This window comes from Pyxicephalus adspersus, chromosome 2 (genome assembly GCF_032062135.1).
Source record: "Pyxicephalus adspersus chromosome 2, UCB_Pads_2.0, whole genome shotgun sequence".
NCBI lineage: Eukaryota > Metazoa > Chordata > Amphibia > Anura > Pyxicephalidae > Pyxicephalus > Pyxicephalus adspersus.
The window spans coordinates 119,090,397-119,112,426 of NC_092859.1; the positions used below are offsets into that span (position 1 = coordinate 119,090,397).

At 38.1% G+C, this 22,030-nt stretch overlaps 1 protein-coding gene across 4 annotated transcripts in view; it reads right to left on the bottom strand.

Annotated features, from left to right (window-relative positions):
- The window catches only part of LINGO1 (leucine rich repeat and Ig domain containing 1), a 217,943-nt gene that overhangs the window by 14,562 nt on the left and 181,351 nt on the right, over positions 1-22,030 (bottom strand). Inside the window, exon 1 of one of the 4 annotated variants that reach the window (XM_072402154.1) lies at positions 5,044-5,586. The exons of the other annotated variants lie outside the window; for them this stretch is intronic. The gene's annotated coding sequence lies outside the window, so the exon portion shown is untranslated. Of the gene's footprint in view, positions 1-5,043; positions 5,587-22,030 lie in introns of those variants that run through there. 4 annotated transcript variants of the gene reach the window in all.

Sequence of the window (22,030 nt, forward strand, 5' to 3'; positions counted from 1 at the left end):
GTGAAAATTAACTTTCCAAAGAATACTCATTCATTCATATGCAAGAAAAAATGATTTTAGCTTATGATGACTGGTAGGTTAAACATTAGCAGCTCATTCACAAAGCTAAGAGAAAATTCCTTAAGGCATGTTCGACTATCCAGTCTGATACTCGTACTTTATCCTTTACCCATTTTTTAGCTGGAGCTGCTAGTAAGATGGGAGTTATCATTCTGGGTAATGCCTTCCCATAATGTAATGGGAGGAAGGTTTAAGCTCTCTTCTAGAAGATATCTGGAATGTTGTATTAGCTGCAACTTCAAAAATCCTATTTTCTGCTTCCCATATATTTACTCAAAACACAGGGCAAATCATACTCCACAAGGTCTGTTTAAATGGATTTGTAGGGTCACACCTGCCTGCCCTAAGAGTGCTGAAGGCCCAGCTGATCTGATATATATGTTGTTGCCTTTCCGCTACTGGAGATGGTAGATACCTTTACTGGGATTTTTCAAGTTTCCATACCTCTAATGCTTAAGTTATGTGTTTTGGGATAATTTGACAAAGACTCTTTTACTCCCGGTATACATGTCTCTATAATTTTTTTTTCTTTATACACACATATATATATATATATATATATATATATATATATATATATATTCTTTAGCCAGAAACTCAATTGCCCAGAAATGGCAGTCCAGGAGGTAAAAAATCAGGTTATTACTTGATTACAGGAGAGATCTATTTTTCAACTTAGAAGAAGGCCTCAAAAATTCTATAAACTATGGCAACCTTGTTGACTCCAGGGCCCCTTATTACTCATATATTACTGGAAAGAGCTTCTATTTTAACCGGAAGCTTAGTAGGGAAAGCTTTTTTTTGTCAACCTTGGTATAGCAGGTTTGGTAATATGATACAAAATATCTAAGAAAATCTTTACTTTCATTTTTTTTCCTCATTGACCTAGTTAGGAGTATGTATGTATGTATGTATAATTAGGAATACCTACACTGCTATATGCTGACTAATCCTAATTATGTCAACTTGTTCTGGGTCCTTCAAGCTATATGTATATTGTTATGTAAAACTCAATAAAAATGATTGGATACAAAAAAAAAACCTGGCATTCATCCAAAATTGTAAAATTTTTTGGCCACATATTTGTTAGACTCCATATTTTTAGACTCTCCTTTAGTCAGTTCCATAAGATGAATGTATGGCTCACTTTGTGCCATTATTTCAAAGTAATAGGCAAAATCTGAGATATGTTAAGAGCAGTAAGCATATTTATTGTGTTTAAATGGTTAGAAAGGAATTGTGAGGAACAATGTGCAACTATATTGGGAGAAATCATTCAATAAAGGAGTTAACATGAGTTCTCTCCTGTTGGTGTGATATACTTTAAAGTTTGCAAAACCATTAGACATCGTTCCTGTTAGATTCTTTATAAAAATGGTAAATACCCAAGTACAAAGGGAAATGTTTGTACATTGGTTATGAAATGGTAAGAGGACAGAAGACAAAGTATGTTTTTTTTTAGTTATAAATATTGAGTCTAATTCTATTCGGTCTTTTTCCTAATTACAAGATGCATTAAACAGAGAGCAATGTGGCCAATATTTCTGATGTCATAAAATTATATTGAAATATTAAAACACAGCGGTGTAGTAATGATGAAGGATCTTGATAAATTGGCATCTTGAGAGGGAAAACTGTGCACGAGACTTACAATTGATAAACATAATGTAATTCATCGAGGTCATAATAATGCCACTGACTGCTTCCTGAACATTACAAAGGATTAAGTTGGGGAAAGTAGACCTAAAGAACCTATGAATGCTGGTTACAATATCTGAGATACAAACAAATTATCTTTAGTAAAGTATTATCCTAGGAAAAACAATTGCAAGGTTGCATATGAATATGGAACATCCTTGTAGACACCATAAAGTAAGAAAAAAAGCAAGCTTGTATTTTGCCAATAATACATTGGTAAAATACATTTACCTTGGCTCCACTGCTCACAGACTGCCATAAAAGCCTAAAAGTAGTGGGTAGCATGTGGAGCGCAGGCACACTGCACCATCCTGTGTACACTTGCACCGCAAGTGACAGAAACTACATCGCTGCATGTTTTCACATCTATCACATATACTGCGTTCAAATTAATAGAAGGTATTTATTAGGCAATACTGAACATATGGTACTTGCTATCATGAGCTCCCCAAATGTTGAGCTACCACAGTCAGTTAATCTCTGCTATACAGTGCTTCAAATCAATTAGTAACAGCATGGTCTCAGTCAAGCATTGTACTAGCTTAATGCTGTTTCTTTACAACAGACCAAGACATTAATACACTCCTGTGCGAAAAACTATTTAGATTTAAAGGATGTAGAAAATTATATATTTTTTTTTATTTATTTCGTGTGCAGGCAGGCGTGGAGCCCGTTTGGAATACTTGGGTCCCAAACCACAAACTGTACTGCTCTAACACCTAGTTACCCATACAGATGAATAAAAGGTTACAAAATCTTTTATACTTTGGAAAAAGACAACTCAAAAGTGATTTAATTAAAATAAAAGAAAAAGGTCAACATAACGATTCGGCAGATTAACTTTTTATCAAAAGGATTGTAAAAAGGACAAGGGGTCATCAGTTGTGTAAAGAATAAAGGTTTAACTATCTTTTTCGCCTTTAGAGTGATTAAACTCTAAAATGCCCTACTCAATAATACAATGGTAGCTGAATCTGTAAAAAGAAAAAAAAAGTTTGAACAAGTTTGCTATAATAAATTATTTTTAACCTATAATTACGTTTTTGCTAGGTAACAAATTTGACATGTTTGGAGTCATATAGAATTTTGCCATCAATTAGAAGGTTTTATTTTCAATAGATTTCTAATGGTTTACCTCCGCCCTAACCAAAGACTGCGATCAACTCATGACTACCTGGAATAATTAACCTGTAAGATATTTATAGTTGAACTAGTCTGCACCTCATGAAGTACCCATGCTTCTCTTTACCCCTCTATTGGAAACTGCTGAATTTCTTTAAAAACATTCGCATTTATTGTGATATTTTCTATTATGTTTGTGATAAAGTCACTGGAGCATCTATATTATTTAGAATCCCCGGTACCTATGGGTGGAGACAACCAGTGCCACTTGTCACTTCCTGCAAATGTAGCCATCCACCATGAGGGGATGGTAAGTGAATTTCAGGTAACATTAGAATACAAGTTATAGATTCACTATGTTATTAGTGTTGGCTCATTTTAAATGGTATGTTAGGCAGGCCAGGGACAGTACAGTTGTGGAGGAGAAGGCTTCATGACATTAGTAGTCCATCAGCCTGGAAATGAGGTGGGTCTTAAGGTGGGTGTTAGAGTGGTACAGGAAGGTTCTGTTGTAATACAGATTCAATAATGTCCAAATACCACAATAACCTTTTTTAGGACGAGAATAGACTCCTATGTAAATACTAAAAAACTAGGCTAGGCTGCTATTTCGCTATAAAATTAATATTTAAAATTCTTTACTCTCTACACACCCTCAGTCTAGAAAAAACAACACATTTACCAAATGATACCAAAGCAAAAAAATAACAAACAGAAAATAACATATTGAAATTTATTGTACTGTGTAAAATTATAAATATGCCAATTTCCAATATTGCCTTTAACCCAACAGAATAATATTCAGGCAGGAAACTGTGGGCAGGGGTAGTTGGGAATAGTCAATACACATGACATTGGCCAATAAAGGTCTACAATAATCCCTCTTTGCAAATAACATACACATGAACTAGCACCTTAAAATGGGATAGTCCATTGCACACCAGGCAAAAGGCTAGTACACTAATTTGCTATACTACACAGCTGCTGTTAGCAATGAACTATATACCTTGCAAAGTCCCCAAATAGCTTTCCTATTCTGGACCTTACTAGTCCATGTAAGCACCCAAACAGCTGACTCTCACAAGGCAAGAAGTGTGAGAAGCCTCTGTGATCTTGTCAAATAGGCTTGGGGATTATCTGTGGTCTGTTGGTTTTCAAGCACATGCAGACCCTTATCCAAGCAGTGTTAAATCCGTGCAATTTGTTAAGTAGTTCTTTTCTACCTCTAGTTTATTTTAATGTGTACAGGCATCATCGGTATACCAATAATGTTTGATTTTTGTTTATTTATAAGCAGAGTAGCAATTTGCTGCTAATACTCTACAACGCATACAGCCGTCTCCCTTGATACTGTGCGTATCCTCCCTCTTTCTCACCCGCATGGTGTTATGCGTTGCAATCACCATATTCTCTTCTTTTCCTGTGGAAATTGTAATAATATTCTATTGTATATCATCTATTTTGTTTATCCCTTTTTAAGCTATTTTTTAGTAGGTCGTATTTCCATAGCACTGGAATATGTGTGGCCATCTTTCTGTATCTCTCTTGTTTCCCAGACACAGCTTTTTTTTTCGATGTTCCTCTAGAAATCATTCATCCACCTACTCTCAGTGCACATTCAGGTCTCATGGGTCAGCCGGTGGAATGGGGGGTCAATAATGCAGCTGAAGTGTAGCTACATGAGATGAATGCAGACGGCAGGCCAGAGATGCACAAAGGCTACATAGGTTCTTAGGACGGATGCTGAATGCTAACATGAATGGGGGAGAATATTGTGTATATGGGGAATAAGAAGAAAAGGTGGTAATAGGCAAAAGAGCCAGAGAGAAAATCTGGGATGTTAGGTTGCTTTACCTGGATAATGATATTGTGCAATGGGTAACACAGAAAGGTGCACACTAGAATAAATATGAATAAACACAACAGCAAATATATAAAGCAGAACATTCATAGCATCATATGTTAAATGTTCATATGAAAACAAAGCATTCTAAGTAAATATATGTATTCAGTGTAATGGCCATATTATCTTTGCCACACATATGGATGATCACAAGCCTGGAAATACATGTATCCTTTTCAGACAGCACTAGTTAGACTAACACTACTGGCTGCATAGACAGAGACATCGATATCAAATGAATAGATAGATGATATCTGTACCTGGCCTTCATTTTTCGCTGCTGCGAGACGCCTTTTCTTTTTTCCATCTCCAACCAAAGGATAACACTGAAAGACCTTTACTGCATCCAAACAATAACATGCATCACACAACCACACACAGGTTGGTCTGCACAGGCTAATCACAGGTAAAAGACTAATCTTACAGACACAATGACATAGTTATCCTATGCACATACAAATGGCAAACTGGTTCACATGTACCACACAAGGACACACAAGAACATGAGACGCACAAGGACACACATTCACTCACACTCAGCAAGGAAAAAAAGAGAGCAAAAAGGAAAAGAATCCAGAGGTGGACCTGCAGCTGTACAACACAAAGACAGAACAGTAATATGACGGTGCACACACATACAAAAACTATACAGCAGAATGAAGAAGAAAATAGGGAGAGGAATAGGAGAACCAAATCAGTGGGAAGGGTGAGAAAGCAGGCAAAACACACAGGGTAAGGGAGAAGAAGGGAGCGGAGAGGAAAGCTCAAACATATCCAGAATCAGAGAGAACAGGGAGGAGAATGAGGAGAAATGGGGAGAGGGAGAGGAGAGGAGGAACTATGACAATAAGCTAGAGAGAAGTAGCAGCTGAGAGCAATGACTCTGCTACTCAGACCTATATATTAATACGGTGCAATATTCAGAAGGATTGCTGTGCTTTAAAGCTTTCGTATTCACAAAAATAAATCTCACATCCAAAGCTGTAAAAGGATAGACAGCTGCCCTAACTATTGCTGTATTCATTGAGATAACCATGCTGCCCAATACTACAAATATATAGATAATTACCATGCCCACCTCTGCATGCTGACATACTGTACATGTGGCTGTTAACAGATAACTGTACAACCCTGAGCTGACCACTGATAGATTGCTATGCTACTTTTTTATAGCATTTATTCTGAAAATACCCTGTATTGCATTGTATACCGAGGCAGCAGTGTACCCAGCACTGTACAATGAGACAGACCACTGCCCTGCATTATGTTATCACAAACAGATGTTCTGTCCCCTAGATTTATTAGGTGATGGCCTGGACCCCAGTTTAATGAGCCATCCTATGGCCTGAATTACAGCACTGTACATTTCTATACTATCACATAGATCTGTGCACAGCTCTATACTGTGCTTCCATACGAATGTGAAATAGAAAATGAATGGCAGTGCATCCTTCACATACATTGCATTCTAGTTTAGTTATATAAATATTTAATTATTCATTATAGTGCTATGGAATAGTTGTAATTATGACTGGCTCTGATTAAGACCTATAGCATGTGTATACCAGGATTAGACCTAAACTTTGGGTCATACATGTTGGTTGCATGCACGTAGAGTAGGGTTTTTAAAACATTGCTTTCTGTGGCATGTTGTAATGCACTGTAGTAGCAATAAAATGCTGCCTGCCTTGGTGTGAACAATGCCACTACACAACAAGGTCTTTAATCTTCTCCATGTATTGGGATTGTGTTGACCTTGCAGCCTAACACATTTGGTGTGAATCAGTCCTTAAATAATTTCATTTAATAAATACAAAGAATGCCAATTCATTCTTCCTTCTAAAAACAGCTAGCTGACTGTCATACTTGTTACATATTTTGCTTCATTGCCTTAGTTTAGGTATACACAATGTTGTGTCTTGCTGTAACGCACACATTACCACACTTGTTAATCCAATGCGTGTCAATGCACATAAGCACACTGCAGTGGCAATTCTTTTCAATGACACCCCAACACACTGACACAACATGGCTTAATGTACATAAACTGCAGCACACCATAACCTATTGTAAAATACTACTGTTTTGTGGGCAAAATAATATATGTCCATAGTTTTGGTGCAGTGTGCTGCCAGCTCCTTCATTTTAAAGGGTTACCCTAACACAAGGCATGATAACATGCAGAAAACATGCATGCCTTGATGCAATGCACCACAGCAAAAAAGTGTGAACCTAGAGGGAATTGAAGCAAGATTATCAACACATCAACAGCTTGGCAACGAATGATTTTAAAAATCCCTGCCCAGTTTTTTCTCACATGACAAGAAGATGGATATTCCAACCTCACATCCTGGGCTGCTGCAGGGGGGACCCATCAGGACTTTATACAAAGGGCCTTGTTAAGGATGTAAATTAGTTGTATGTCCAATCTTTCCTTTACTGCCGCTTACTTAGAACCATATGTAATGTACCATCCCTCAATCAGAATCACTGTTCAGACAACACTAGAGTAGATTAGACAGAACTAGTGTTATCACAAGATTGAAACAGCTGAGGATTTTTAAAGAGAGCTCTGTAAGGGAACATAAAGAGGGGCTATATGACTAAGGGAAGGAAAAGCCCCCAGAAAGGATTAGGCTAAAAGGTTGTTTGTATAAATAAGGACGTCTTACTTGATTGTCAGATGGTAGGATGAGGCTGCAAGGGAAGAGGCAAGGAGCTGATGCGAAATCATTCTGGAGTTAGTTGGTGAAAGAAGTTGTCTCGCCCACTCACCCTTGTTTCGACAGTTCATTATCAGAATCAAAGATGCATTTTTTTCTTTTCACAATGGCTTGTTGGGTTTGGGGTTTTATGGAAAACTTAAATTTGTTGTCCACCAGGTATTTCTTTTTTGGTGGGTTGCTGTTGGTTCTACAAGGGGTTTGCTCTCTTGGACAAAGTCATTGCATATATACCCAATGTTTGGGTTTTCCTTGAGTCGGTGGGGGGTGAGGCTGGGGACAGAGGTGGTACCTAATTGTGATCTTGGTTAGTGGACACCTAAAGACCACCATCTGCCAATACTTGTCTTTTTATGTTTGATAAGTTTATTTGATAGCTGTTTTTATATTAATAGTTGTTGAATTAAGAGGTGCTGCGGCCAAATTTCAATTCATGTCAAGGCAGTCCGATCGGTATGTGGGGTATATTTAGGGATGACATATATAAATCCATCAGTCGAGTGAAAGTCAAGTTGAAACATTTTCTGTTTTAACTAAGTAAGAATCTCAAGGTTTTGTTGTTCTGAGTTTTCCCATTGGGGAGATTTCCAGTCAATTCCTGTCTTAGTGACTGGTGGCACTGGGAATAGGCAGTGAGGTGTCTCTAATGGCAACAAACACTTTTAGTAGACAAAAATCAAAGTGGTACGTTATTATTTAAAAGGAACAAAAAACCAATGCAAGTTTAGATGGCTTCCCTTGGGTGTTAAAAATAACTATAAATACTTCTTTGTACTCCAAAAATAAGTAATGCAACAAGGTTAGCTGCCTAACTGATTCTGACCACCAGTTAACAAGAAGCCAGCCAAAGTGTTAGGACTATTAGGGATGAGCGAGCGAGTTTTTAAAACTCGATCTCGTGGCGGATTCGGACATTCTCGCTTTCTGAAATTGTAAGCGAGAACGGCCCTTGTAAATACGCCAAACAAGATCGAATTTAAAAAAAAAAACCACAAAAAAAAAAAAAAAGATTGCGGGATGGTCTGATCAATGAATGCAGCTCAGTGTTTAATCCCCGGCACCAGAGGTTAAATGGTTTCCTCAGACAATCAGAGAGCACTAGAGGTTTTGAATAGGGAGACTTGTCCACATTTAACCTCTAGTGCCGGGGACCACATACAGGATTCCCAGGGCTGCATGAACGAATGGGAATCCACTGCCATCCCAGGGCACTAGAGGGTAATTAACCTCTAGTGCCTGGGGATCGCAAACAAGAGGATTCATCTGAACAAAAGAGTTAATCAAAAGCAGTACTTATCAGCCCGGTGACCGTGGGAACTGAACTGCAGATGTACTTTCAATGGGGAAGCTCCATTGAGAGTTCATCTGCAGTTTCACTGCGATCCCCGGGCACTAGAGGTTAATTACCCTCTAGTGCTGGGGATCGCAAACAGGAGGATTCCCAGGGCTGCATAAATGAATGCAACCCTGAGAATCCACTGCGATCCTGGGGCACTTGAGGTTAAATAACTTCTAGTGCTGGGGATCGTAATGATTTCCTCGATCTTCCGATAGTTTCGAGAAATCAGTTCGCCAAAATTTCATCACAAGTTCGAGGAAATTTTTGCAAGAATGCCGGAGGCTCTTCCCTAGTGACTATTGATGAGTGACATTTAGTGAGAATTATCTGCAGTGACAGTTAATAATACAACAACCTAATGTTCTCAATATACCAACTAGAATCTATCATGTACCGATTTCAACACAAAACATTTTGTATTGACAATAAAGAATTAGACCTATTTTTACTAAATATGGCAATGTATGTGAAATATTTTTTGAAGATCTTGAAATGTATAACTCCATAGGGAGATACTGTTATGAAAGGACTGGCATTTTATAGACAAGTACAGACAACCATATAACAGAATGATAAGTAGGCATACTGATTAGTGAGGTATGAAATGGCTGCGCTATCCAAACACAGTAGGTGTAACAAAATAAAGCTGCTACCATATCTAGGACAGTACAGTCAAATAATTGTTCTACCTATTACCGTATGTGTAACAGCTGGACATTCTGCCAGGCTCTATGTGTTGATGCATAACTGTATTGTGAGCTGTGCTAGGCATCTACAATGAGCAGTAACGGTGCCATGCAGCAGTGTAGAATGAATGATAACTAAGCTTTCCAGTATATTACAATGAAAGGCAACTGTGCTGTTCAGTGCTGTGTAATGAGACAAAACCGCTCTGTCCGAAGCTGTACAAAGTGATGTAGCAGTGATAGTCACAGATATAGAAGGTGATTGGCAATTGTGCTGCCCAGTGGTGTACAGGGTAAGGCTGGGCTGTATGATAGAGATAACTGCGCTCCTTAGAGCTAAATACTGACTTATAGCTGTGCAATGTCTGAGCTCCTGGGGGGCAGCTGTTGCTCAGGAAAAGTAGTGTCGCTGCTGGGGCAGGTAATTACAGTAGTGGCTTATTAATAGTTAATGCAGTCAGCAAATAAACATCAATGGGGGACAACCCACACTGCAGGGTATAACATCACCCCCCCCCCTCCATACTAGAGATTGCATGCAAGCTGCTGAAATTTGGGCTAGAGATATTGTGTGCTCAGATATAATTGGAATATTGGAACAACCCATCAATAAAGTAATCCAAAGCTAAATAAACTAAATAAATAATCCATGTGCTCTGTATGACAAGCAAGGTTGCAGTAAGAATGTTAGTTTAGTCAATCATCGGTTCATTTACGGGATATAACAGTTGCTTCTAGTACTTTCAGGATTTCTTTGTGTTTGAAAAGTCAACCAAGACAGTTGGAAATTCTGGGTCAAGGCTGGAGAGAATACACTTTCAGAAGTGAAGCTGGGTGATCCAGAAAACACGGAATGGATTATTAAAAAGCATTTGCTATTTGATAGCAAATGTTTTGAATCCTGGACCAGATCCATTTCAGGTTTGCTGGATCACCCAGCTTCACTGATGAAAGTGTATTCCCTCCAGTCTTGGAGAGCTTTCATAAATCAGGGTCAATGGATGGAGTATCCAACATGTAAATTGTATGTTAGCTTTTGAAACTCAGTCAAGTTAATTTTAGTGTTGAGGTTTCAGAACCAGAACAGTATTTCACCCCAATAAACTTTGCTGATTGTTTTCATTGCTCAAGAAAACAATATTCACTTACTACCCTATGACTTCTAAACTGGGTGGAATTACCATTAGATACATTCCTAGTGTTTTTGACACTATAGTTTATAGCCAAACATTTTATTTCCATAAATCAAAACTCATCTCATTATTTACATATTATCATAATACTCAGCTTAGGAACAATCATAGTTGAGGGATATTTTCCCCTTGGCCAACCACTGGGATTGACACAGATTGAGGCAGGTGTTAGGCTATGTACACACGACAGATGATTCTCGCCCGATATGAATAGCCATGCTTGTCCCAGGTGAGAATCGGACATGTGTACAGTGGTCGCCTGACATCATTCATGGATCCGTCAGGAAAGATCAATGAACAACCAATGGTAAATGACCGCCATTCAAGTTAAGGGAAGAGAGTACAGTGGGGTGCCGCTCTCTCATTCTTTCCCCTCTGCATAGAACAGATCGGTACTGTGTGTATAGCGCTCATTCGTTCATCAGTCACTCTTCAAAAAAAATTGCACATGTGTGAACAGCCTTAAGCAAGGGACAGATATCTGGAGATCTCCAGGAAGGGACCATGGTGTAGCCATGGGTTTATGACCAACGGAGCCTGCAAGGTTTCTGTCTTTGCCAGAGCTTTGTGTCTAGCCAGCTGTGAAAGCCTGGGCTGACTGGGGATGGAGCTAGAATTAATCGCCCTACTTGGCAAAGTAAGCCTGACTGATCGTTCTGGAGGACAGGATTCTGCAATTACACTGGTACTCCATGACTGTCATAAATAGGGCTACTTTTTAAGGCTGGGAAGATAGAAGCCAGGCTGTGGCTGTTGTGATGATCCATCTGTGTAGACAAACTAAAGTTTTCAGGAGATCCCAAAATGTTTGGGGAAAGCTCAGCAGTAACTTAGCTTAGAATACTTACCCCTTCAGATGGTGAGTGACGTTTAAATGGGATATCCTACACCCTAACTCTCTGCCTTTTGCTCTTTTAAATTCAATAAAAACCCTAAATTACAAAGATCAACTGCAGAAATCCAGCCCTGTCTAGGGGGATGAGTGCTATACACAGCTATGATCTGTGTAAATAGGGGGTTACTTTGATCTGTGTAAATAGGGGGTGCAGCAAAAGTTGTTTGCCAACAGGCTCCAGTACTGGAAATCCAACCCTACCTAAACTTTACCTAGAAACCTGATAATCTTGTTACCCCTACTGTACTAAAATCCAAAAAAAGCATTGTTACTTTTGTCTTTTTTGCTGTTGCAGATTTTTCCTCACTTCCTGTCTAGAGAACCTGTTGTCACAAAGTCATTAAGATAGGAAAGACCTTTCTGAGCCCTGGATAGCAGCAAAACCCTTCCTAGAGATCTAATCCTTCCCCGCTGTCACTGCTTTTATCTTTCTTCCCAGGTATAAATGTGTTGTGTCTCCTGACCCAGACTTTCGTCTTAGACGTCATGGCTCTGCTGGAAAGCCACACATACATTACATTATGTGTCCAGAGAAATGTTAAAGAGATATTGGGGTTGAATTTTAGGCTGTTAATTGAGCAAGGTGAATTATCATTATCAATCTGCAAGAGATTATTTACTTAGCTTATGTAAGCTTATGTTATGTATGAAAATTCACTTTAGCCAATCACGTGAAAGAAAATAATATATGCTGAAAAACATTAAAATGCATAACTACATAAAAACTCATTTTACACACTTATTAGGCAATATATTACAACAGAAACTAATCATAACAATAGGAAGCATCTTATCAGCTATGTTATTATCTTGTTTTGCTTTTATATCATATAAATTATCCCTTAATCCATCACACAGACATTTACCAACGTACTGAACTTCCACATTTTAGACATTATAACAAATAGGCAAAAATAACTTTCCAATTAAATTGTAAGATAAGATAATTTTTTTTTCTGTCCTGTAAAAATATCTTATGAGAAACCTTAACATGTTCACAACATACTTATATGGGATCATTCACTAAGGCAGAAGAGCAACCTTTCTACTCAACCTTGGTCATGCTTTTTTACAGTTTGCACATGGACCAATAACAATCAAAGTCCTGCCAATTTTTAATGCAAGATTCATATATTGATTATATAAAACAATATAGGATCATATACAGATTACATTTACTATCCTGGCCAATAAGTTGGGCTGTACACTCCTTTTCAAATGTTTACCAGTCTGTCCTTCTTTGCAAAGCTGAGTAGCCATTACTCAAAGTACACCTGACTATTGTTTGCTATATTATTCTATCTGTTTGCTATTGACTATATTATTCCGAAATATCCACCTATTTCTTTTATGGAAGTGATAACAGCAAGAACCTTTGATTCCTCATACCTTTATTGTGGTGTAGGGACTGTGTACTCCATTTGGCCTATCTCACTATAATCATTTACCTACCTTTTAAAGATAAAGCACATATGAGCTAAATGTTACGAATGAAAAGATAAAACTCGATTGGTCATAATGGATTTTTGTGGTAAGGTTTTGCATGCCGTGCTGTTTATATAAACAGACCTTTCTGATTTTATGCACAACCCTTCTAATAGGTCTTGCTGACAGTGCAGCTTACACAGAACAATGCTGGGGACAGTTTGTCAAAAGTGGGAAGTGCAGTGTTGTCAGAGCAGGAAAAGCTCCTTTTGCAAGCTGGGAATCTAGTTGTTTTTATTCTGCATTCCAATACACCTATGATATAATAACAGGATATGAATTTGTACACAAGCAAACAGAAGGCTTAACGTATTTCTTTCTGAAATATTATTTAGCCATAAACAACACTCAGCAGAAATCTTCCAGAGGTGCACTTTTTTCTAACTAGGTTGGTTTAAGAATATTTTCCATGTCCTTGAGGTTCTATACCTTGTCCCATTATTTCCTGGTGGTGGTGGGGTTAACCTATACTACACAGCCCTCCCTGCCCCCCCAGGCCTGTAATACTATTAAAGGATTAGACAGGTTTCATACATTTTAATGGATGTCAGTGAAAGACAAGAGGCCATAGGAGGATTTTGAAGAGATGAAAAAAAATACATGTATACATTAGGGGCTAAAGTGTAATACCATGGGTGCAATGTAAGACAATAAAAATAAATATGACTTTGAGGGAAGATGTTACTGAATCTTAAAAATAGAAATTCCTTTCAAAACTTCCGTCATGTTACATAGAAGTTGTATACTAGGAATACATTCTTTATGGTATTGTTGATGGATATAATGATAAAAATACAAATTAATCTTCTTTATCAATTAAAAAAAATGGCAGATGACTATACAATAGAGAGGAACCATAGACCAGCCTTTCTGAAACTTTTTACACCTAAGGAACACTTTAATTCATAATCTCTCTCAATGAACCCCTGCTAAAATTGGTGGACATTGGAAAGAATGCCCACATAGTGGTGGCTAGAATAACACCTAAAAATCATTAGAATATACATCAATCTTTCTCAACCTCTTTACCCCTGAAGCACCCTTAACATAATTTTCTGGTAAACCCTGCTAAAATGTATTGAGGGTCAGAGGGAAGAAAAACTTTTACATTGATGGCAAGTAGAAAAAATATATAATATAAATATAAAAAACAAAAATACCCCTTACATTGGTGACCAAAATACCACCTTTATAAACAACAAAAAACATAATTAGAGATATGCAGATGATTCTATTAAGTGGTGTTAGCCATAGAAACTTGCAGGCATCATCAAATAGGAGGTCAATCAGCCACACTTCAACCCCAGCAAGCACTGGAGAAACCTTGAGCTTTTCTGGAACCTACTTGAGAATAGTTGCCTTAGATGAAGCCCTGAAACTACTCATTACTAAATGACGATCCTGCAGGATACCAACCCAAACACAGCTATTATGACATTTATGCTCTTCTTTTCCCATCTTTTACTCTGGGTGAAAAGTTCACCCAATGGGCCTGATTTAATAAAGCTCTCTAAGACTGGCAAGAATACAATTTCATCAGTGAAACTGGGTGATCCATAAAACCTGGAATTGATTTCCAAAAAGGTAACTATTTGTTAGCAAATGTTTTCAATTCTGGACCAGATCTTCTGATCACTGATGATAGTGTATCATCTCCAGCCCTGGAGAGCTTTAATAAATCAGGCCCAATGTCTTCAATTTTTTAACCTAAACTACTGCTCCATTCAAAACACCTAATGATTCCTCTACCTTCCATTAACATACCACCATACTATACCATCCAGTATAAATCCTCTAACATTTCCTTAACCATTCCAACCCTTCACCATCCTCTCCCTATTTCCTTCTGTCATGTGGGCTTATGTTTATGTTTTTGTTTGTTTTTTTACAGCTATGGTGTGATCTGTCTCTGAGGCCTACAATGGTGGGGTTGTATTCTTTGGAAATGTCCTATTGAACTATAGCACGTTCAGTATAAGGCAGACATACTGATACCTAGGTTCTTCTTAGCTTTTGGATTTCAACCGTATATAAAGCTGGCCATTATCACAGAGTAGACACAGACCATAACGGGATGACATTTAGCTTGCTAACACACAAAGTATGATAAAGAATTGTCATGTCTTTTCATGAAATGCATTTGTTCCCCTTTTGCATTGGACTGGAAATCTACTCGAGCCATTTCTTATCTATATAAATTCACTTCAGCACTTGCTGCACTTCATTGCCTTCATTGACATTGCCTTCATTGCCTTCATTGACAACAATGGAATATACCTGCCCACTGTGTGCCAGTACAGCCACTTTTAGTTGCACATATTATGGGCACAGGATACCAACACAGTAACACACCCCATAACAGGAATAGTGTAAGCCCTGAGGTTTATAGTGTAACATGTCACAATGTACGGTAGTTCATTACTTTAGATAAAAAAGGTCATATTTTTTGGCACGGTAAAGGAGCGTTGGCGTGCCTAATGTAGTCCTTGACATAACACATGTTAAGGCACATGCAAAACGTAAATGGGTTCTAAACACAGGTTAAGATAAATAAGTGCCATGCATATGCAACAATATTTTCCTTGATGCCCATCTGAACTGAAAAAACTTGGGTGGTTAATCATGTTCTATGCTAACTTTTGGAATTGGGTCCAAGACTACCTTTTTGGCTGATAAGTTCCAGGTCTGCTTGGTGATGAAGAACTGATGCAATCATTTAGAGCTTCTGTAGATGCCCTACAGACTCAAGAGCAAGTCAAATGTAGTATGCCTTCAGATGCTTGTGAGATCTTTTCATTTGCGTTGGAGTACCTCTAAGCTGATTCTGAGCCGCACAGAACTTCACAGTTGCCTTTGCAGCTTTTTTCACATTGATCATATGAGGAAGAAAGCGTCTGAAATGTACACAAAAGCCTGTGGTCGTGAGCCTTTGAAAGGTTTTGCAATCACCAAATGTAGCACATATCTGTATTGCTTTTTTTTTTTTTGCTGTGTAAAATCTAAAGCTTTTATAGTATTAAAAAAACAACATAATTAAGAGCCTACATCTGAGAAGAAAACACATTAATAGCACAGTAACAGTTTTACAGACACTCATCAACAGTGGGCAGTTGGCTCCAAAATGGTCAGAATGCTCGGTAATGATTCTATCCGAATCAATGGAATAATTACTGGTGATGCTGGTAAATGAGGCTGAAAGATGACAGGCATTAAGATGTCTTATAGGCCTTGATGTTACATTTGTACTAATTGGCGCTAGTGATACCAAACCAGACAAAACTTTTTCTTAGCTCTCTGCCAAGTATGATTGTAAAAGTACAAAATTCCTTAGGAAGAGCTCCATACAACTGGTAAATACAGGGTCAAAATATATGACAACACTGGAATACTATATTGCCAGAAGGTGACATTACTATTTCCAGCCTACCACCTTGCAAATTCCCTGTCACCTACTTCAATACAGCATGCTCATTGTTCTGTGAACTAGGACCAGTTAATCCTTGTGTTCTCCTGTGCTTGAAACATGTTGGGGTGACAGCATTTTTGAATGTCTGACTTGCTCACTGTGCTGGCACTCTTAGGCTGCACTCTTAGGCTACGTACACACGTCAGATGATTCTCGTCTAATAATCGTGTACAGCGATCATCGTCCGTCATCTGGATGACTGTCTTGGTGGATTCACGGACAACGGACAGGGAGAGAGCACAGCAGGGTGCCGTTCTGTAGTTCTCCCCTCCCCCTCTCCAAAGAGCAGAATGGTGCCGTATGTATAGCGCACGTTCATTCATCTTTCAGTCTTTGGTCGTTGGAAAAGTAAGTGAAAGATCCTTTCCAACGTCAATTATTGCACATGCATATGCATGCCAATGTATTACCATGCAGCAATTTATGCCCTAACTTTCAGAAGTGCAATGCAATGCACAATAGTTTGTTGTCATGGGGTGCAGCACAGTGCATTTGGGTCCTATTCATTATTTCACATATATGTGAATGGATTCTTACTGTTATTCCTCAAAGGGTTATGAGAGTTTGGTAGTTACTCAACAAAATCTAAAAATACATTAAATTATTTCAGGTGGGCCATTCATGCCTACCTTGTTCATTACCACTATGGTTGCATTGCAATAGACCAAAAATCACTTTTAACCAGTGCATTGATATGCCATTTAGAATTATTTGCCCCAAAGGGTGATTACGCTTAATACCACTCCAAGGCAACCCTGAGATCAAAAATAAGATGGTGTATTCTGGTTTTTCCTTGTATTTTTTTATTTAGCACTGATATATCACGCAGAACTTTACAAAGCTCATAGTCATGTCAATAATTGTCCCTCAAAGGGGCTCACAATCTAATGTCTCTATCATAGTCATAGGTCATTAGCAAGGTCTAAGGCCAATTATTTTGAGGGGAAGTAAACTAACGTAACTAAGTTTTTTTGGAATGTGGGAGAAAACCTACACAAGCACGGGGAGAACATACAAACGTCCTGAGCTTGGTACCTGTGACCTAGCGCTGGAAAGGCCAGAGTGCTAACCACTGGGCCGACTGTGCTGCCCATAAATCTTACACATCATCATCAACACCAAATATTTAGTATAAAAGGAACAGTCCCACCACTATGTGACCATAAATCTTAAAAAAAAAAAATGTCAAACTTTCTATGCATAGCAAAGTGACACTGTGTTCTCTAGCTAACTTTTTCTTAGTCACACCTGGGGACCTGGGGAAGGTAAGACATTTCTCCCTGTCATGTCATGGGACGATGCTGGGCCCAGGGGTTGCTTGCTAGGCCTGGGCACTGTAATAGTATAGCAGGCCACATGCTATCCCATAATCCAAAGGCACAGGGAAAACAATGGGTTAAAACTTGAAATGAGCCAATTAGATTGTGAAATAGGCAAATTCAGTGAATCTAATCTTTACTGGCAAATCCCCTAAACATGTACAAAAAAATGTTTCTTATCTATAGAGTATCAGAAAATAGACACCTAGTTTGCCTTGATTCATGAACTGCGTAATTATCGACAGATGCATGAAATATGAATTAGATTACATTCATGGATCAATATGCTCATCTTTGGTGAGAACAGGTGTGAATAATTGTTTTTTCTCTATTGTCATCTATTACAAGCACTATTTGACCTTTATGTTTGGTAGATCAGTCCCACAAAGAGGTGGAGGACATAAAAAATACAGGTATGTTTAAGCAGGTGTAGGCAGGGCTTGGTCATAGTTAGGTTTGCCCTCAAATTTTCGCAGACTATTTTGTTTTTGCAAATTCCCTTTAAGATCATTACAAAGGACTCTTTGCATCTGGAAGAAAATAAATTTAATCTCTGGAAAAGGAAGGGATTCTTCACAGTAAGGTCTGTGAAAATGTGAATTGAGCTTCATCAGGAAGTAGTTTTATCAGGTATTATAGATTTAGTTAGAGAAAAGCTGGATGCTTTTCTAGAAGCACAGAATATGACTGGGTAATAAAGTTTAAAATGAATGACACCAGGGACTGTTGATCCAGGGAACATTTGGTTGCCTCACGGGATCAGGGAGGACACTTTTCCCCCTATTTGATTAAATTGAACCAGGTATTTTTTTTGTCTTCCTCTGGATCAACAATGTATTTAGGGTTTTATCTGGAATATACTGGTTTTTAGTATGTTTATTTCTCTAGTGATTGTACTTGATGGACATATGTCTTTATTTTACCTATGTAACTGTTAGTTTAACTATGTAACTGCAAATGTAATATTTCAATACACCCTTTTATAAGGATCCATTGTAATGTCCTGTAAATTATACCCAAACATATAGCATGAGGGTGATTTACTAAAGAAATCTAGGCTGTTCACTTTCCAAGGTGAATTATCACATTGAATTATCAAATGGCTAAGGACAATTAGTTTAGTGAATGGGAGTGAATGTAGAAGTAAGCAGAACATCATCATATTTACTAAGCTAAGTGAACTATCCCTTGCAAGGAGATACGACTAATTCCTTCCTAACCCCTATGTTCTGGCATTGCTTGCTGTGGCACTATAGCTCTTATTGTAAAATAAAAGGCAGCTGTTATTTTTATTATTAATAAACAGTATTTATATAGCACCAACATATTACGCAGAGCTGTAAATTAAATAGAAGTTGCAAATGACAGACGGACAGACAGTGACACAGGAGGAGCAGGGGATCCTGCAGAGAAGAGCTTACAATCTAAGAGTTGGGGGAAGCAGCACACACAAGGAAGGGGGATATGATTGGTGGGTGAGTAGTGAGGTTTTTAAGAGACAGAAGGCAAGTTTGAAAAGATGGGTTTTGAGTGATCTTTGAAACGAGCATTAGGAGCAAGCCAATGAGGACGTGGAAGACCATTCCAGAAAGTTGGGACAGCTCTAGAGTTCTAAATGAAATGAAATTTGCACCCTACCCCTTCAACGGACAAAGAATATACTACTTGTTTTTTTAGTTAATAGTTTAATAGAAAGTATTGTTTACCCTCCCCAGTCCAGCTCTCATCTTTGTAGCCCAGAATTGTGAGCAGGCACACAATGCGGGACCAACTGTGGCTGCTAATCCTGAATTCTATGTGACGACTTTAGCAAGATTTTGGTGATAAGATGAGTGAAGACTAGCAAGGCGAGCGGCTTTGATGAGCTGATTGTTACAATTGAAGCCAGCAGGGAGGAATACTGTTGGGCCATGGAGTAAGGTTAATATTACTCTGTGTTATATAACCCCATAGAAAAACAATCAATATCTACTTTATCTGCTGTAGGCTATGGGAGAAATTCCATTTATTATAGCACTGCTTGGAGTTAGGCTTTAAATTACTTTTATTTGACTATCAAATTATGCCCCAATACAGCTAATTCCCTAAAGCTATAGAGTCTCCTAAATGATATATTTTCTTAATGGTCAAGTTTATAAAGGTATACCCATTTCACAATGCTGATGTCAATTGCTACTCTTACACGGGCCAGAAGCATTATTACCTGTCAGTGCCTAGAACCCAACAAATTTAACTGAGAAATAAAAAAAAACACTATATAAATCCCTTGTCTATTTTATGTTTGGAAAATTTGCTGGAAGAAAGGGCACAGGGCGTAAGATTGGAATATAAGCACATGTATGCAAAAAATATTTTGTGTACTAAGATTACAAAATCTTCCAATTTTTTTAATTCTCTTTAATTTTTGTGAGTTGTATAAGCAGTGATTTTCCCTTTACAAAAAAAAAAAAAAACATTTTTGATTATGAACTAGCCTAATACAGTAATGTACAAAGCCATATATTATTTTCATTTAAAAACAAAATATATCTTTTATCTTCTTTATGGATGAAACCTTTTAAATTTGTCTAGCATTTGTATGATATCTAGTAATACTCGGCCAAGTAGCTGAAATATTACCTAAGGCTAAGTACCTTCATCCAACACTGTCCAAGGTTAGTCAGTGGAAAAAAATAGCTTAGATATCTACATCCCATGAATGTCACTTGACAATGAGAATACAATCAGAATAAAATATTTCTAAATGAAGTGTTCATAAGCGTAGCTTTCTTTCATTGTATGTAAAAGAGAGACACAGAGGTAATATAAACACTGTGTACATGTGATACATGTGGAGATTCTGTGAGAAAAGTCTGCAGATCTCTATCATAAGCAAAATCCCTTCTCTGTTTTCCACCCTGAGGACAAAGTCAGGGAGACTTGATAAAACAATCGATCGATAATGTGAAAGGAGTGTGTGAAGAATGAGCGAGAGAGAAAGGAGGAGGGGAAATGGAAAGCTCAGGGAAAACAAAGAGAGGAGGTAGAAACAAGGAAGTGGAGGGCGATAAAGAAAAGAAATTTAAGCCCAGGAAAATACAAGGAAAACAGGGAATAACTACAGAGAAAGGAAAATGTATGCAAGATCAGCTGCCGATATACAGCCAGATGAAGAATTATGTCTGAATCCATCACAGCATTCAAATATTACAATCACCTAAAGCAAGCAAAGCGTGTCATTGTATGTCTCAAAATGTTTGTAGTCCACTGACATGAAATTGACAGCAAAAACAAGGCTTTTGGCCACAGCCATTTGGTTTGACTGAGGGACATCCAGAAATATAAGTGGTTGTCCTTTTTTACACCCTTTTAAACTTTTCTCTGTATTTTTAAAGTCAACCATTTGTGGGCAAATCTTAAAGACATTTTTAAAAAATGGTAATAAATTGGTGAATGGTAACAATCAGAATCATGGTAATTGTTTCGTCACTGTCACTCGGACAAAATAGGAGCATAGATAGTCCATGGTGTTGTTCTGATAAGCTCATTAAATGTCAAATTTATTTCCATCCAGAGATGATTGAATTTTTTTGCAGAGATCTTGTATTGATGATGGGGAGTCAGACCACCATGTAAAGTCCTCCCTAGACCATTCCAAACATTCTCAATTGGGGTTAAGGTCCAAGCTCTGTGGTTGGTAATCCATGTGTGAAAATTATGTCTCATGTTCCCTGAACCACTCTTTCACAATTTGAGCCCGATGAATCCTGTCATTATTATCTTGTACAATGACTGTGCCATCAGGGAAAGAAAAAAAAACATTGTGGAAAAACCTGGTCATTCAGTATGTTCAGAGAATCAGGTGACCTGACAAACTGAAATAACCCCAAATCTTAACATGAACCCCAAAGGCTTAGGAATTTGTTTTGCTAAGGCAGTGTAGTTATTTAGCATTAACACCAGGGGTGTAGTCATAAAAAAAGAGGGGGCACAGTACCCACTCACTACACCCCTGCCTATGTGTCACTCAAAGGGGAAGAAACTTTCCCTAGAGAGAAGTCATGATACCAGAACCAGCCCATTCTCCCGTTGTAGGTTTGAGCCTGCGATTGGAGAGTGGGTGGGTTGTATTCAAAGAGACAACCTGCCCACCGCCCGGAGC